This window comes from Eptatretus burgeri, chromosome 1, assembly GCF_056783735.1.
Source record: "Eptatretus burgeri isolate ZD-2024b chromosome 1, Ebu_testis_v1, whole genome shotgun sequence".
Taxonomy (NCBI): domain Eukaryota; kingdom Metazoa; phylum Chordata; class Myxini; order Myxiniformes; family Myxinidae; genus Eptatretus; species Eptatretus burgeri.
In genome coordinates, this window is record NC_140961.1 from 3,728,922 (window position 1) to 3,747,134 (window position 18,213).

General features: G+C 51.4%; 1 long non-coding RNA gene across 1 annotated transcript in view; it reads right to left on the reverse strand.

Moving 5' to 3' along the window:
* Positions 1-314: 314 nt before the first annotated feature.
* LOC147033792 (uncharacterized) overlaps positions 315-18,213 on the reverse strand; it is a 96,800-nt gene continuing 78,901 nt past the window's right edge. Inside the window, exon 3 of the long non-coding RNA XR_015055419.1 lies at positions 315-1,537. This is a non-coding gene — a long non-coding RNA (uncharacterized LOC147033792). The remainder of the gene's footprint in view (positions 1,538-18,213) is intronic.

Genomic DNA, 18,213 nt, shown 5'->3' on the forward strand with positions numbered 1-18,213 from the left:
AGAGACCTTGGAACAAAACTTTGAAAACAAAACCACACCTTGGTCCATGATTCAGGAACACCCTTAATAAAACAGAGCTGGATCCTTTGAGACCTGGGAGGACCCCTTCCACCTTCTGAAACCCACATATGGATATAACAACTGATGTGGATTTTTTAAACCCACCTTGTTGTGATCGTTGTCCTCCTGAATGATTCCAACTGGTCGATTGTGGAATCCTATTTGACTTCAGACAGAGTTTAACGTTTGTCCGATTTGATTATAAAACCCTACAAAAACCCTATCAGCACCGATAAAACTGATGTCCACACAAGTCCTTCCTTGTGAAACAATTTATTTCCTAATTATACACCATACACTTCTCACCCTTGTACAATGAACTTAAGAATCCCCATTTGATTGCAATATTATTTGGTTCTATTTCATTTATTCTTACTTTAGTTAACAGTTAGACCAACCCGATTCAATTCACTTCTACATTACATCAGAGAGTTTTATTCTAACTTGGTACTTGGTCAGTTCCAAGGAGTACGAGCCACTGAGAAACTATACTTCCTCACATGCTCGTACTCAGAACAATGTGCCTTTCAAAATATTTATACTTCCATGAGAGAGAGGTTGGGGGATATTCACCCAGACTGTAGACGTGTCCTTTAGACAAAAGCCACTTCGTACATTTTCTAAGCAAAAGTTCATTTATCAGCTCGGTCACTCTGCTCCAGAACAACACATTTCTTATCATTTAGGGCAAAAGTCTTTTGGCCAGAAATGACAGCCAATTCAATTTGCAGCATAGAAGTTACATTTCTGAAACTCCATTTGTTACAATTTAAAATACATTAATATAAAATTTTCCCCCACACAACCATGAACACACAAGGAAATAGAACCCGTCGCTTCACTGACGTAAATATTAACTCGAGGGGAGGGAGATCAATTGAGGGTGGGGGAGCGAGGAAGTGGGGGAGAGCGAGGAAGGGGGTGGGAGGTGGGGGACAGACAGAAAAGGGTGGAGAGCAAGGACTCATCACACGTCACGACACACCCCGGGAGGGTGGGAGGGAGCTCGGTGTGGGCAGTAGTGGGGAGGGGGAGGGGTGTTTATTGACATGCGTTTGACACGGAGACTTATGGGAAAGTGGGGGCTGAGTATTGGTCCCCTTACGCCAGCATTAGTACAGTATTTAACAAAATTGGGAACGTTAAAACAGTTCATTCAAACAGGTCAGAGAAATGAACACCTGGACACCGCCCAGAGACGTCTGTTGTGGTGGAGGGGCTTTGGGAGGGGGAAAGTACAAGGAAAGGAGAAGGGAAGGAAGGGAAGGAAGGGCATTTTCTTTCAATCACTGAAAAAGCCTCGCCAGTCGACCTGTCATCCTCCCGAGGTCGGCACAATGAGTGCCAGCATGCTGGTATACTGTGTCGGAGTGGCGACCCATCCAAGATTGTGCCCAACAGCCAAGGAGACTGCTGAAGCAGCACCAACGCTCTGTACAGAGTACGGTCCGAATCTCCTCCTCACCAGTTTTCATGCCTAAATGTAATTTCCACACACACGATAAACACCAGAATCTGTTAACCTCAGACGAATTGCGAAAATGATCAGAGCAGCAGTTCCGACGACTTAAAAAAATAATAAAAAAAGCTTTCATTTGTCCAATTCGCACATTCATTGACACCCCTTCCTCTGCTCGACATCTGGAGAGTTGTACCCTTAATATTGAGAAATATTTACAGCATGAGAAAAGGGATTGGGAAGACAGCGCGAGAAAAGGGAATGGGAGGACAATGCGAGAAAAGGGAATGGGAAGACTGCGCGAGAAAAGGGAATGGAAGGACAATGCGAGAAAAGGGAATGGGAAGACTGCGTGAGAAAACGGAATGGGAAGACACCGTGATAAAAGGGAATGGGAAGACAGCGCAAGAAAAGGGAATGGGAAGGCAGCTTGAGAAAAGGAAATGGAAAGACATCGCGAGGGGAGGAAATTGGAGACACAGCGTGAGGAGAGGGAATTGGGAAGACAGCGCGATGGGAGGGACTTGGGAAGACAGCACGAGGGGAGGGAATTGGGAAGACAGCATGAGGGGAGGGAATTTGGAAGACAGTGCAAGGGGACGAAATTGGAGAGACAGTGCAAGAAAAGGGAATGGGAAGACAGCACGAGGAAAGGGAATGTTGGGGGTTTGGACGGAGGACAGCATGAGGAGGGAAGGGGAGGCAAAAAGAGGGGAGGGAATGGGAAGACAGTGCGAGGGGAGGAAATTGGGAAGGCAGCGCGAGGGGAGGAAATTGGGAAGACAGCGCGAGGGGAGGAAATTGGGAAGACAGCGCGAGGGGAGGAAATTGGGAAGACAGCGCGAGGGGGGAGGGGTAATAAGGAAGACAGCGCGAGGGGAAGAAATTGGGAAGACAGCGTGAGTGGAGGAAATTGGAGAGGCAGCGCGAGGGGACGAAATTGGGAAGACAGCATGAGGGGAGGGAATTGGGAAGACAGCGCGAGAAAAGGGAATTGGGAAGACAGCGTGAGAAAAGGGAATGGGAAGACAGCGCGAGAAAAGGGAATGGGAAGACAGCGCGAGAAAAGGGAATGGGAAGACAATGCGAGAAAAGGGAATGGGAAGACACCGCGATAAAAGGGAATGCGAAGACAGCGCAAGAAAAGGGAATGGGAAGGGAGCGTTAGAAAAGGGAATGGGAAGACAGCGTGAGAAAAGGGAATGGGAAGGCAGCGGGAGAAAAGGGAATGGGAACAGAGCGCGAAAAGAGGGAATGGGAAGACAGTGCGAGGGGAGGAAATTGGGAAGGCAGCGCGAGGGGAGGAAATTGGGAAGACAGCGCGAGGGGAGGAAATTGGGAAGACAGCGCGAGGGGAGGAAATTGGGAAGACAGCGCGAGGGGGAGGGGTAATAAGGAAGACAGCGCGAGGGGAAGAAATTGGGAAGACAGCGTGAGTGGAGGAAATTGGAGAGGCAGCGCGAGGGGACGAAATTGGGAAGACAGCATGAGGGGAGGGAATTGGGAAGACAGCGCGAGAAAAGGGAATTGGGAAGACAGCGTGAGAAAAGCGAATGGGAAGACAGCGCGAGAAAAGGGAATGGGAAGACAGCGCGAGAAAAGGGAATGGGAAGACAATGCGACAAAAGGGAATGGGAAGACACCGCGATAAAAGCGAATGCCAAGACAGCGCAAGAAAAGGGAATGCGAAGGGAGCGTTAGAAAAGGGAATGGGAAGACAGCGTGAGAAAAGGGAATGGGAAGGCAGCGGGAGAAAAGGGAATGGGAACAGAGCGCGAAAAGAGGGAATGGGAAGACAGCGCGAGGGGAGGGAATGGGAAGACAGCACGAGGGGAGGGAATGGGAAGACAGCGCGAGGGGAGGGAATGGGAAGACAGCGCGAGGGGAGGGAATGGGAAGACAGCGCGAGGGGTTGAAATTGGGATGACAGCGCGAGAAAAGGGAATGGGAAGACAGCACGAGGAAAGGGAATGGGAAGACAGCGTGAGAAAAGGGATTGGGAAGACAGCATGAGAAAAGGGAATGGGAAGACAGTGCGAGAAAAGGGAATGGGAAGACAGCACGATAAAGGGAATGGGAAGACAGCACGAGAAAAGGGAATGTGAAGACAGCACAAGAAAAGGGAATGTGAAGACAGCACGAGGTGAGGAAATTGGGAAGACAGCACGAGGGGAGGAAATTGTGAACACAGCGCAAGGGGAGGGAATTAGGAAGACAGCGTGATAAAATGGAATGGGAAGATAGCACGAGAAAAGGGAATTGGAAGACAGCGTGAGGGGAGGAAATTGGAAAGACAGCACGAGGGGAGGAAATTTGAAGAGAGCGCAAGGGGAGGAAATTGGGAAGACAGCGCGAGAAAAGAGAATGAGAAGACATCTCGAGGGGAGGAAATTGGGAACACAGCACGAGAAAAGGGAATGGGAAGACAGCACGAGAAAAGGGAATGGGAAGACAGCGCAAGAAAAGGGAATGGGAAAACAGTGTGAGAAAAGTGAATGGTGAGACAGCGCGAGGGGAGGAATTGGGAAGACAGCGTGGGGGGAGGAAATTGGGAAGACATGGTGAGGGGAGATAATTGGGAAAACAGCACGAGAACAGGAAATTGGGAAGACAGCGTGAGTGGAGGAAATTGGGAAGACAGCGCGAGGAGAGGGAATTGGGAAGACAGCGCAAGGGGTTGTAATTGGGAACACAACGTGAGGGAGGGAAATGGAAGAGAGCGTGAGGGGAGGGAATTGGGAAGACTCCGAGGAGAAGAAATTGGAGAGACCGCGTGAGGGGAGGGAATTAGGAAGACAGCACGAGGGGAGGGAATTGGGAAGACAGCGCGAGGTAAGGGAATTGGGAAGAAAGCGCGAGAAGAGGAAATTGGGAAGACAGCACGAGGGGAGAAAATTGGAGAGACAGCACGAGGGGAGGGAAATTGGGCAGACAGCGTGAGGGGAGGGAATGGGAAGACAGCGCGAGGGGAGGAAACTGGGAAGACAGCGCGAGCAAAGGGAATGGGAAGAGGGCGTGAGAAAAGTGAATGGGAAGACAGCGTGAGAAAAGGGAATGGGAAGACGGTGCGAGAAAAGGGAATGGGAAGACAACCTGAGAAAAGGGAATGGGAAGACAGCATGAGAAAAGGGAATGAGAAGCCAGCACGGTGGGGATGAAATTGGGAAGACAGCATGAGGGAGTAAATTGGGAAGAGAGCACGAGGGGAGGAAATTGTGAATACAGCGCAAGGGGAGGGAATTGGGAAGACAGCGCGAGGTAAGGGAATTGGGAAGAAAGCGCGAGAACAGGAAATTGGGAAGACAGCACGAGGGGAGAAAATTGGAGAGACAGCACGAGGGGAGGGAAATTGGGCAGACAGCGTGAGGGGAGGGAATGGGAAGACAGCGCGAGGGGAGGAAACTGGGAAGACAGCGCGAGCAAAGGGAATGGGAAGACGGCGCGAGAAAAGTGAATGGGAAGACAGCGTGAGAAAAGGGAATGGGAAGACGGTGCGAGAAAAGGGAATGGGAAGACAACCTGAGAAAAGGGAATGGGAAGACAGCATGAGAAAAGGGAATGAGAAGCCAGCACGGTGGGGATGAAATTGGGAAGACAGCATGAGGGAGTAAATTGGGAAGAGAGCACGAGGGGAGGAAATTGTGAATACAGCGCAAGGGGAGGGAATTGGGAAGACAGCGTGATAAAAGAATGGGAACACAGCGCGAGGTGAGGAAATTGGGAAGACAGCACGAGGGGAGGAAATTGTGAACACAGCACAAGGGGAGGGATTGGGAAGACATTGCGATAAAATAGAATGGGATGACAGCACGAGAAAAGGGAATGGGAAGACAGCGCGATAAAGGGAATGGGAAGACAGCACGAGAAAAGGGAGTGCGAAGACAGCACGAGAAAAGGGAATGGGAAGACAGCGCGATAAAGGGAATGGGAAAACAGTGTGATAAAAGGAAATGGGAAGACAGCCTGAGGGGAGGAAATTGGGAAGACAGCACGAGGGGAGGAAATTGTGAAGACATGGTGAGGGGAGAAAATTGGGAAGACAGCACGAGAACAGGAAATTGAGAAGATAGCACGAGAAAAGGGAATGCAAAGACAGCACGAGAAAAGGGAATGGGAAAAAAGTGTGAGAAAAGGGAAGGGGAAAACAGTGTGACAAAAGGGAATGGGAAGACAGCCTGAGGGGAGGGAATTGGGAAGACAGTGCGAGGGAAGGGAATTGTGAAGACATGGTGAGGGGAGAAAATTGGGAAGACAGCACGAGAACAGGAAATTGAGAAGATAGCACGAGAAAAGGGAATGCGAAGACAGCACGAGAAAAGGGAATGGGAAAAAAGCGTGAGAAAAGGGAAGGGGAAAACAGTGTGACAAAAGGGAATGGGAAGACAGCCTGAGGGGAGGGAATTGGGAAGACAGTGCGAGGGAAGGGAATTGGGAAGATAGCATGATGGGAGGGAATTGGGAAGACAGTGGGAGGGGAGGGAATGGGAAGACAGCTTGTTGGGAGGGAATGGGAAGACAGTGCGAGGGGAGGAAATTGGGAAGACAGTGTGACAAAATGGAATGGGAAGACAGCACGAGAAAGGGAATGAGAAGACAGCGCGAGAAAAGTGAATGGGAAGACAGCGTGAGAAAAGGGAATGGGAAGACAGCATGAGAAAATGGAATCGGAAGACAGTGCGAGGGGAGGAAATTGGGAAGACAGCATGAGGGGAAGAAATTGGGAAGACAGCTGGAGGGGAGGAAATTGAGAAGACAGCGCAAGGGGAGGAAATTTGGAAGACAGCACGAGAAAAGGGAATGGGAATACAGCACGAGGGGAGGAAATTGGGAAGACAGCAAGAGAAAAGGGAATGGGAAGACAGCATGAGAAAAGGGAATGGGAAGACAGCATGAGAAAAGGGAATGGGAAGACAGCATGAGAAAGGGAATGGGAAGACAGCATGAGAAAAGGGAATGGGAAGACAACGTGAGAAAATGGAATGGGAAGACAGCACGAGAAAAGGGAATGGGAAGACAGCACGAGGAAAGGGAATGTTGGGGGTTTGGACGGAGGACAGCATGAGGAGGGAAGGGGAGGCAAAAAGAGGGGAGGGAATGGGAAGACAGTGCGAGGGGAGGAAATTGGGAAGGCAGCGCGAGGGGAGGAAATTGGGAAGACAGCGCGAGGGGAGGAAATTGGGAAGACAGCGCGAGGGAGGAAATTGGGTAGACAGCGCGAGGGGAGGGGTAATAAGGAAGACAGCGCGAGGGGAAGAAATTGGGAAGACAGCGTGAGTGGAGGAAATTGGAGAGGCAGCGCGAGGGGACGAAATTGGGAAGACAGCACGAGGGGAGGGAATTGGGAAGACAGCGCGAGAAAAGGGAATGGGAAGACAGCACAAGAAAAGCGAATGGGAAGACAGCGTGAGAAAAGGGAATGGGAAGACAGCGCGAGAAAAGGGAATGGGAAGACAGCGCGAGAAAAGGGAATGGGAAGACAATGCGAGAAAAGGGAATGGGAAGACACCGCGATAAAAGGGAATGGGAAGGCAGCGGGAGAAAAGGGAATGGGAACAGAGCGCGAAAAGAGGGAATGGGAAGACAGCGCGAGGGGAGGGAATGGGAAGACAGCACGAGGGGAGGGAATGGGAAGACAGCGAGGGGAGGGAATGGGAAGACAGCGCAAGAAAAGGGAATGGGAAGGGAGCGTTAGAAAAGGGAATGGGAAGACAGCGTGAGAAAAGGGAATGGGAAGGCAGCGTGAGAAAAGGGAATGGGAAGGCAGCGGGAGAAAAGGGAATGGGAACAGAGCGCGAAAAGAGGGAATGGGAAGACAGCGCGAGGGGAGGGAATGGGAAGACAGCACGAGGGAGGGAATGGGAAGACAGCGCGAGGGGAGGGAATGGGAAGACAGCGCGAGGGGAGGGAATGGGAAGACAGCGCGAGGGGTTGAAATTGGGATGACAGCGCGAGAAAAGGGAATGGGAAGACAGCACGAGGAAAGGGAATGGGAAGACAGCGTGAGAAAAGGGATTGGGGAGACAGCATGAGAAAAGGGAATGGGAAGACAGCGCGAGAAAAGGGAATGGGAAGACAGCACGATAAAGGGAATGGGAAGACAGCACGAGAAAAGGGAATGTGAAGACAGCACAAGAAAAGGGAATGGGAAGACAGCACGCGGTGAGGAAATTGGGAAGACAGCACGAGGGGAGGAAATTGTGAACACAGCGCAAGGGGAGGGAATTAGGAAGACAGCGTGATAAAATGGAATGGGAAGATAGCACGAGAAAAGGGAATTGGAAGACAGCGTGAGGGGAGGAAATTGGAAAGACAGCACGAGGGGAGGAAATTTGAAGAGAGCGCAAGGGGAGGAAATTGGGAAGACAGCGCGAGAAAAGAGAATGAGAAGACATCTCGAGGGGAGGAAATTGGGAACACAGCACGAGAAAAGGGAATGGGAAGACAGCACGAGAAAAGGGAATGGGAAGACAGCGCAAGAAAAGGGAATGGGAAAACAGTGTGAGAAAAGTGAATGGTGAGACAGCGCGAGCGGAGGAATTGGGAAGACAGCGTGGGGGGAGGAAATTGGGAAGACATGGTGAGGGGAGATAATTGGGAAAACAGCACGAGAACAGGAAATTGGGAAGACAGCGTGAGTGGAGGAAATTGGGAAGACAGCGCGAGGAGAGGGAATTGGGAAGACAGCGCAAGGGGTTGTAATTGGGAACACAACGTGAGGGAGGGAAATGGAAGAGAGCGTGAGGGGAGGGAATTGGGAAGACTCCGAGGAGAAGAAATTGGAGAGACCGCGTGAGGGGAGGGAATTAGGAAGACAGCACGAGGGGAGGGAATTGGGAAGACAGCGCGAGGTAAGGGAATTGGGAAGAAAGCGCGAGAACAGGAAATTGGGAGGACAGCACGAGGGGAGAAAATTGGAGAGACAGAACGAGGGGAGGGAAATTGGGCAGACAGCGTGAAGGGAGGGAATGGGAAGACAGCGCGAGGGGAGGAAACTGGGAAGACAGCGCGAGCAAAGGGAATGGGAAGACGGCGTGAGAAAAGTGAATGGGAAGACAGCGTGAGAAAAGGGAATGGGAAGACAGCGTGAGAAAAGGGAATGGGAAGACGGTGCGAGAAAAGGGAATGGGAAGACAGCCTGAGAAAAGGGAATGGGAAGACAGGGCAAGAAAAGGGAATGGGAAGACAGCGCGAGAAAAGGGAATGGGAAGACAACCTGAGAAAAGGGAATGGGAAGACAGCATGAGAAAAGGGAATGAGAAGCCAGCACGGTGGGGATGAAATTGGGAAGACAGCATGAGGGAGTAAATTGGGAAGAGAGCACGAGGGGAGGAAATTGTGAATACAGCGCAAGGGAGGGAATTGGGAAGACAGCGTGATAAAAGAATGGGAACACAGCGCGAGGTGAGGAAATTGGGAAGACAGCACGAGGGGAGGAAATTGTGAACACAGCACAAGGGGAGGGATTGGGAAGACATTGCGATAAAATAGAATGGGATGACAGCACGAGAAAAGGGAATGGGAAGACAGCGCGATAAAGGGAATGGGAAGACAGCACGAGAAAAGGGAGTGCGAAGACAGCACGAGAAAAGGGAATGGGAAGACAGCGCGATAAAGGGAATGGGAAAACAGTGTGATAAAAGGGAATGGGAAGACAGCCTGAGGGGAGGAAATTGGGAAGACAGCACGAGGGGAGGAAATTGTGAAGACATGGTGAGGGGAGAAAATTGGAAAGACAGCACGAGAACAGGAAATTGAGAAGATAGCACGAGAAAAGGGAATGCAAAGACAGCACGAGAAAAGGGAATGGGAAAAAGTGTGAGAAAAGGGAAGGGGAAAACAGTGTGACAAAAGGGAATGGGAAGACAGCCTGAGGGGAGGGAATTGGGAAGACAGTGCGAGGGAAGGGAATTGTGAAGACATGGTGAGGGGAGAAAATTGGGAAGACAGCACGAGAACAGGAAATTGAGAAGATAGCACGAGAAAAGGGAATGCGAAGACAGCATGAGAAAAGGGAATGGGAAAAAAGCGTGAGAAAAGGGAAGGGGAAAACAGTGTGACAAAAGGGAATGGGAAGACAGCCTGAGGGGAGGGAATTGGGAAGACAGTGCGAGGGAAGGGAATTGGGAAGATAGCATGATGGGAGGGAATTGGGAAGACAGTGGGAGGGGAGGGAATGGGAAGACAGCTTGTTGGGAGGGAATGGGAAGACAGTGCGAGGGGAGGAAATTGGGAAGACAGTGTGACAAAATGGAATGGGAAGACAGCACGAGAAAGGGAATGAGAAGACAGCGCGAGAAAAGTGAATGGGAAGACAGCATGAGAAAAGGGAATGGGAAGACAGCATGAGAAAATGGAATCGGAAGACAGTGCGAGGGGAGGAAATTGGGAAGACAGCATGAGGGGAAGAAATTGGGAAGACAGCTGGAGGGGAGGAAATTGAGAAGACAGCGCAAGGGGAGGAAATTTGGAAGACAGCACGAGAAAAGGGAATGGGAATACAGCACGAGGGGAGGAAATTGGGAAGACAGCAAGAGAAAAGGGAATGGGAAGACAGCATGAGAAAAGGGAATGGGAAGACAGCATGAGAAAAGGGAATGGGAAGACAGCATGAGAAAAGGGAATGGGAAGACAGCATGAGAAAAGGGAATGGGAAGACAACGTGAGAAAATGGAATGGGAAGACAGCACGAGAAAAGGGAATGGGAAGACAGCACGAGGAAAGGGAATGTTGGGGGTTTGGACGGAGGACAGCATGAGGAGGGAAGGGGAGGCAAAAAGAGGGGAGGGAATGGGAAGACAGTGCGAGGGGAGGAAATTGGGAAGGCAGTGCGAGGGGAGGAAATTGGGAAGACAGCGCGAGGGGAGGAAATTGGGAAGACAGCGCGAGGGGAGGAAATTGGGAAGACAGCGCGAGGGGGGAGGGGTAATAAGGAAGACAGCGCGAGGGGAAGAAATTGGGAAGACAGCGTGAGTGGAGGAAATTGGAGAGGCAGCGCGAGGGGACGAAATTGGGAAGACAGCATGAGGGGAGGGAATTGGGAAGACAGCGCGAGAAAAGGGAATTGGGAAGACAGCACAAGAAAAGCGAATGGGAAGACAGCGTGAGAAAAGGGAATGGGAAGACAGCGCGAGAAAAGGGAATGGGAAGACAGCGCGAGAAAAGGGAATGGGAAGACAATGCGAGAAAAGGGAATGGGAAGACACCGCGATAAAAGGGAATGGGAAGGCAGCGGGAGAAAAGGGAATGGGAACAGAGCGCGAAAAGAGGGAATGGGAAGACAGCGCGAGGGGAGGGAATGGGAAGACAGCACGAGGGGAGGGAATGGGAAGACAGCACGAGGGGAGGGAATGGGAAGACAGCGCAAGAAAAGGGAATGGGAAGGGAGCGGTAGAAAAGGGAATGGGAAGACAGCGTGAGAAAAGGGAATGGGAAGGCAGCGTGAGAAAAGGGAATGGGAAGGCAGCGGGAGAAAAGGGAATGGGAACAGAGCGCGAAAAGAGGGAATGGGAAGACAGCGCGAGGGGAGGGAATGGGAAGACAGCACGAGGGAGGGAATGGGAAGACAGCGCGAGGGGAGGGAATGGGAAGACAGCGCGAGGGGAGGGAATGGGAAGACAGCGCGAGGGGTTGAAATTGGGATGACAGCGCGAGAAAAGGGAATGGGAAGACAGCACGAGGAAAGGGAATGGGAAGACAGCGTGAGAAAAGGGATTGGGGAGACAGCATGAGAAAAGGGAATGGGAAGACAGCGCGAGAAAAGGGAATGGGAAGACAGCACGATAAAGGGAATGGGAAGACAGCACGAGAAAAGGGAATGTGAAGACAGCACAAGAAAAGGGAATGGGAAGACAGCACGAGGTGAGGAAATTGGGAAGACAGCACGAGGGGAGGAAATTGTGAACACAGCGCAAGGGGAGGGAATTAGGAAGACAGCGTGATAAAATGGAATGGGAAGATAGCACGAGAAAAGGGAATTGGAAGACAGCGTGAGGGGAGGAAATTGGAAAGACAGCACGAGGGGAGGAAATTTGAAGAGAGCGCAAGGGGAGGAAATTGGGAAGACAGCGCGAGAAAAGAGAATGAGAAGACATCTCGAGGGAGGAAATTGGGAACACAGCACGAGAAAAGGGAATGGGAAGACAGCACGAGAAAAGGGAATGGGAAGACAGCGCAAGAAAAGGGAATGGGAAAACAGTGTGAGAAAAGTGAATGGAGAGACAGCGCGAGGGGAGGAATTGGGAAGACAGCGTGGGGGGAGGAAATTAGGAAGACATGGTGAGGGGAGATAATTGGGAAGACAGCACGAGAACAGGAAATTGGGAAGACAGCGTGAGTGGAGGAAATTGGGAAGACAGCGCGAGGAGAGGGAATTGGGAAGACAGCGCGAGGAGAGGGAATTGGGAAGACAGCGCAAGGGGTTGTAATTGGGAACACAACGTGAGGGAGGGAAATGGAAGAGAGCGTGAGGGGAGGGAATTGGGAAGACTCCGAGGAGAAGAAATTGGAGAGACCGCGTGAGGGGAGGGAATTGGGAAGACAGCACGAGGGGAGGGAATTGGGAAGACAGCGCGAGGTAAGGGAATTGGGAAGAAAGCGCGAGAACAGGAAATTGGGAAGACAGCACGAGGGGAGAAAATTGGAGAGACAGCACGAGGGGAGGGAAATTGGGCAGACAGCGTGAGGGGAGGGAATGGGAAGACAGCGCGAGGGGAGGAAACTGGGAAGACAGCGCGAGCAAAGGGAATGGGAAGACGGCGTGAGAAAAGTGAATGGGAAGACAGCGTGAGAAAAGGGAATGGGAAGACGGTGCGAGAAAAGGGAATGGGAAGACAGCCTGAGAAAAGGGAATGGGAAGACAGGGCAAGAAAAGGGAATGGGAAGACAGCGCGAGAAAAGGGAATGGGAAGACAACCTGAGAAAAGGGAATGGGAAGACAGCATGAGAAAAGGGAATGAGAAGCCAGCACGGTGGGGATGAAATTGGGAAGACAGCATGAGGGAGTAAATTGGGAAGAGAGCACGAGGGGAGGAAATTGTGAATACAGCGCAAGGGGAGGGAATTGGGAAGACAGCGTGATAAAAGAATGGGAACACAGCGCGAGGTGAGGAAATTGGGAAGACAGCACGAGGGGAGGAAATTGTGAACACAGCACAAGGGGAGGGATTGGGAAGACATTGCGATAAAATAGAATGGGATGACAGCACGAGAAAAGGGAATGGGAAGACAGCGCGATAAAGGGAATGGGAAGACAGCACGAGAAAAGGGAGTGCGAAGACAGCACGAGAAAAGGGAATGGGAAGACAGCGCGATAAAGGGAATGGGAAAACAGTGTGATAAAAGGGAATGGGAAGACAGCCTGAGGGGAGGAAATTGGGAAGACAGCACGAGGGGAGGAAATTGTGAAGACATGGTGAGGGGAGAAAATTGGAAAGACAGCACGAGAACAGGAAATTGAGAAGATAGCACGAGAAAAGGGAATGCAAAGACAGCACGAGAAAAGGGAATGGGAAAAAGTGTGAGAAAAGGGAAGGGGAAAACAGTGTGACAAAAGGGAATGGGAAGACAGCCTGAGGGGAGGGAATTGGGAAGACAGTGCGAGGGAAGGGAATTGTGAAGACATGGTGAGGGGAGAAAATTGGGAAGACAGCACGAGAACAGGAAATTGAGAAGATAGCACGAGAAAAGGGAATGCGAAGACAGCATGAGAAAAGGGAATGGGAAAAAGCGTGAGAAAAGGGAAGGGGAAAACAGTGTGACAAAAGGGAATGGGAAGACAGCCTGAGGGGAGGGAATTGGGAAGACAGTGCGAGGGAAGGGAATTGGGAAGATAGCATGATGGGAGGGAATTGGGAAGACAGTGGGAGGGGTGGGAATGGGAAGACAGCTTGTTGGGAGGGAATGGGAAGACAGTGCGAGGGGAGGAAATTGGGAAGACAGTGTGACAAAATGGAATGGGAAGACAGCACGAGAAAGGGAATGAGAAGACAGCGCGAGAAAAGTGAATGGGAAGACAGCGTGAGAAAAGGGAATGGGAAGACAGCATGAGAAAATGGAATCGGAAGACAGTGCGAGGGGAGGAAATTGGGAAGACAGCATGAGGGGAAGAAATTGGGAAGACAGCTGGAGGGGAGGAAATTGAGAAGACAGCGCAAGGGGAGGAAATTTGGAAGACAGCACGAGAAAAGGGAATGGGAATACAGCACGAGGGGAGGAAATTGGGAAGACAGCAAGAGAAAAGGGAATGGGAAGACAGCATGAGAAAAGGGAATGGGAAGACAGCATGAGAAAAGGGAATGGGAAGACAGCATGAGAAAAGGGAATGGGAAGACAGCATGAGAAAAGGGAATGGGAAGACAACGTGAGAAAATGGAATGGGAAGACAGCACGAGAAAAGGGAATGGGAAGACAGCACGAGGAAAGGGAATGTTGGGGTTTGGACGGAGGACAGCATGAGGAGGGAAGGGGAGGCAAAAAGAGGGGAGGGAATGGGAAGACAGTGCGAGGGGAGGAAATTGGGAAGGCAGCGCGAGGGGAGGAAATTGGGAAGACAGCGCGAGGGGTGGAAATTGGGAAGTCAGCGCGAGGGGAGGAAATTGGGAAGACAGCGCGAGGGGAGGGGTAATAACGAAGACACCGCTAGGCGAACAAATTGCGAAGACAGCGTGAGTGGAGGAAATTGGAGAGGCAGCGCGAGGGGACGAAATTGGGAAGACAGCATGAGGGGAGGGAATTGGGAAGACAGCGCGAGAAAAGGGAATTGGGAAGACAGCACAAGAAAAGCGAATGGGAAGACAGCGTGAGAAAAGGGAATGGGAAGACAGCGCGAGAAAAGGGAATGGGAAGACAGCGCGAGAAAAGGGAATGGGAAGACAATGCGAGAAAAGGGAATGGGAAGACACCGCGATAAAAGGGAATGGGAAGGGAGCGGTAGAAAAGGGAATGGGAAGACAGCGTGAGAAAAGGGAATGGGAAGGCAGCGCGAGGAGGGAATGGGAAGACAGCACGAGGGGAGGGAATGGGAAGACAGCGCGAGGGGAGGGAATGGGAAGACAGCGCAAGAAAAGGGAATGGGAAGGGAGCGTTAGAAAAGGGAATGGGAAGACAGCGTGAGAAAAGGAAATGGGAAGGCAGCGTGAGAAAAGGGAATGGGAAGGCAGCGGGAGAAAAGGGAATGGGAACAGAGCGCGAAAAGAGGGAATGGGAAGACAGCGCGAGGGGAGGGAATGGGAAGACAGCACGAGGGGAGGGAATGGGAAGACAGCGCGAGGGGAGGGAATGGGAAGACAGCGCGAGGGGAGGGAATGGGAAGACAGCGCGAGGGGTTGAAATTGGGATGACAGCGCGAGAAAAGGGAATGGGAAGACAGCACGAGGAAAGGGAATGGGAAGACAGCGTGAGAAAAGGGATTGGGGAGACAGCATGAGAAAAGGGAATGGGAAGACAGCGCGAGAAAAGGGAATGGGAAGACAGCACGATAAAGGGAATGGGAAGACAGCACGAGAAAAGGGAATGTGAAGACAGCACAAGAAAAGGGAATGGGAAGACAGCACGAGGTGAGGAAATTGGGAAGACAGCACGAGGGGAGGAAATTGTGAACACAGCGCAAGGGGAGGGAATTAGGAAGACAGTGTGATAAAATGGAATGGGAAGATAGCACGAGAAAAGGGAATTGGAAGACAGCGTGAGGGGAGGAAATTGGAAAGACAGCACGAGGGGAGGAAATTTGAAGAGAGCGCAAGGGGAGGAAATTGGGAAGACAGCGCGAGAAAAGAGAATGAGAAGACATCTCGAGGGGAGGAAATTGGGAACACAGCACGAGAAAAGGGAATGGGAAGACAGCACGAGAAAAGGGAATGGGAAGACAGCGCAAGAAAAGGGAATGGGAAAACAGTGTGAGAAAAGTGAATGGAGAGACAGCGCGAGGGGAGGAATTGGGAAGACAGCGTGGGGGGAGGAAATTAGGAAGACATGGTGAGGGGAGATAATTGGGAAGACAGCACGAGAACAGGAAATTGGGAAGACAGCGTGAGTGGAGGAAATTGGGAAGACAGCGCGAGGAGAGGGAATTGGGAAGACAGCGCGAGGAGAGGGAATTGGGAAGACAGCGCAAGGGGTTGTAATTGGGAACACAACGTGAGGGAGGGAAATGGAAGAGAGCGTGAGGGGAGGGAATTGGGAAGACTCCGAGGAGAAGAAATTGGAGAGACCGCGTGAGGGGAGGGAATTGGGAAGACAGCACGAGGGGAGGGAATTGGGAAGACAGCGCGAGGTAAGGGAATTGGGAAGAAAGCGCGAGAACAGGAAATTGGGAAGACAGCACGAGGGGAGAAAATTGGAGAGACAGCACGAGGGGAGGGAAATTGGGCAGACAGCGTGAGGGGAGGGAATGGGAAGACAGCGCGAGGGGAGGAAACTGGGAAGACAGCGCGAGCAAAGGGAATGGGAAGACGGCGTGAGAAAAGTGAATGGGAAGACAGCGTGAGAAAAGGGAATGGGAAGACGGTGCGAGAAAAGGGAATGGGAAGACAGCCTGAGAAAAGGGAATGGGAAGACAGGGCAAGAAAAGGGAATGGGAAGACAGCGCGAGAAAAGGGAATGGGAAGACAACCTGAGAAAAGGGAATGGGAAGACAGCATGAGAAAAGGGAATGAGAAGCCAGCACGGTGGGGATGAAATTGGGAAGACAGCATGAGGGAGTAAATTGGGAAGAGAGCACGAGGGAGGAAATTGTGAATACAGCGCAAGGGGAGGGAATTGGGAAGACAGCGTGATAAAAGAATGGGAACACAGCGCGAGGTGAGGAAATTGGGAAGACAGCACGAGGGGAGGAAATTGTGAACACAGCACAAGGGGAGGGATTGGGAAGACATTGCGATAAAATAGAATGGGATGACAGCACGAGAAAAGGGAATGGGAAGACAGCGCGATAAAGGGAATGGGAAGACAGCACGAGAAAAGGGAGTGCGAAGACAGCACGAGAAAAGGGAATGGGAAGACAGCGCGATAAAGGGAATGGGAAAACAGTGTGATAAAAGGGAATGGGAAGACAGCCTGAGGGGAGGAAATTGGGAAGACAGCACGAGGGGAGAAAATTGTGAAGACATGGTGAGGGGAGAAAATTGGAAAGACAGCACGAGAACAGGAAATTGAGAAGATAGCACGAGAAAAGGGAATGCAAAGACAGCACGAGAAAAGGGAATGGGAAAAAAGTGTGAGAAAAGGGAAGGGGAAAACAGTGTGACAAAAGGGAATGGGAAGACAGCCTGAGGGGAGGGAATTGGGAAGACAGTGCGAGGGAAGGGAATTGTGAAGACATGGTGAGGGGAGAAAATTGGGAAGACAGCACGAGAACAGGAAATTGAGAAGATAGCACGAGAAAAGGGAATGCGAAGACAGCATGAGAAAAGGGAATGGGAAAAAGCGTGAGAAAAGGGAAGGGGAAAACAGTGTGACAAAAGGGAATGGGAAGACAGCCTGAGGGGAGGGAATTGGGAAGACAGTGCGAGGGAAGGGAATTGGGAAGATAGCATGATGGGAGGGAATTGGAAAGACAGTGGGAGGGGAGGGAATGGGAAGACAGCTTGTTGGGAGGGAATGGGAAGACAGTGCGAGGGGAGGAAATTGGGAAGACAGTGTGACAAAATGGAATGGGAAGACAGCACGAGAAAGGGAATGAGAAGACAGCGCGAGAAAAGTGAATGGGAAGACAGCGTGAGAAAAGGGAATGGGAAGACAGCATGAGAAAATGGAATCGGAAGACAGTGCGAGGGGAGGAAATTGGGAAGACAGCATGAGGGGAAGAAATTGGGAAGACAGCTGGAGGGGAGGAAATTGAGAAGACAGCGCAAGGGGAGGAAATTTGGAAGACAGCACGAGAAAAGGGAATGGGAATACAGCACGAGGGGAGGAAATTGGGAAGACAGCAAGAGAAAAGGGAATGGGAAGACAGCATGAGAAAAGGGAATGGGAAGACAGCATGAGAAAAGGGAATGGGAAGACAGCATGAGAAAAGGGAATGGGAAGACAGCATGAGAAAAGGGAATGGGAAGACAACGTGAGAAAATGGAATGGGAAGACAGCACGAGAAAAGGGAATGGGAAGACAGCACGAGGAAAGGGAATGTTGGGGGTTTGGACGGAGGACAGCATGAGGAGGGAAGGGGAGGCAAAAAGAGGGGAGGGAATGGGAAGACAGTGCGAGGGGAGGAAATTGGGAAGGCAGCGCGAGGGGAGGAAATTGGGAAGACAGCGCGAGGGGAGGAAATTGGGAAGACAGCGCGAGGGGAGGAAATTGGGAAGACAGCGCGAGGGGGGAGGGGTAATAAGGAAGACAGCGCGAGGGGAAGAAATTGGGAAGACAGCGTGAGTGGAGGAAATTGGAGAGGCAGCGCGAGGGGACGAAATTGGGAAGACAGCATGAGGGGAGGGAATTGGGAAGACAGCGCGAGAAAAGGGAATTGGGAAGACAGCACAAGAAAAGCGAATGGGAAGACAGCGTGAGAAAAGGGAATGGGAAGACAGCGCGAGAAAAGGGAATGGGAAGACAGCGCGAGAAAAGGGAATGGGAAGACAATGCGAGAAAAGGGAATGGGAAGACACCGCGATAAAAGGGAATGGGAAGGCAGCGGGAGAAAAGGGAATGGGAACAGAGCGCGAAAAGAGGGAATGGGAAGACAGCGCGAGGGGAGGGAATGG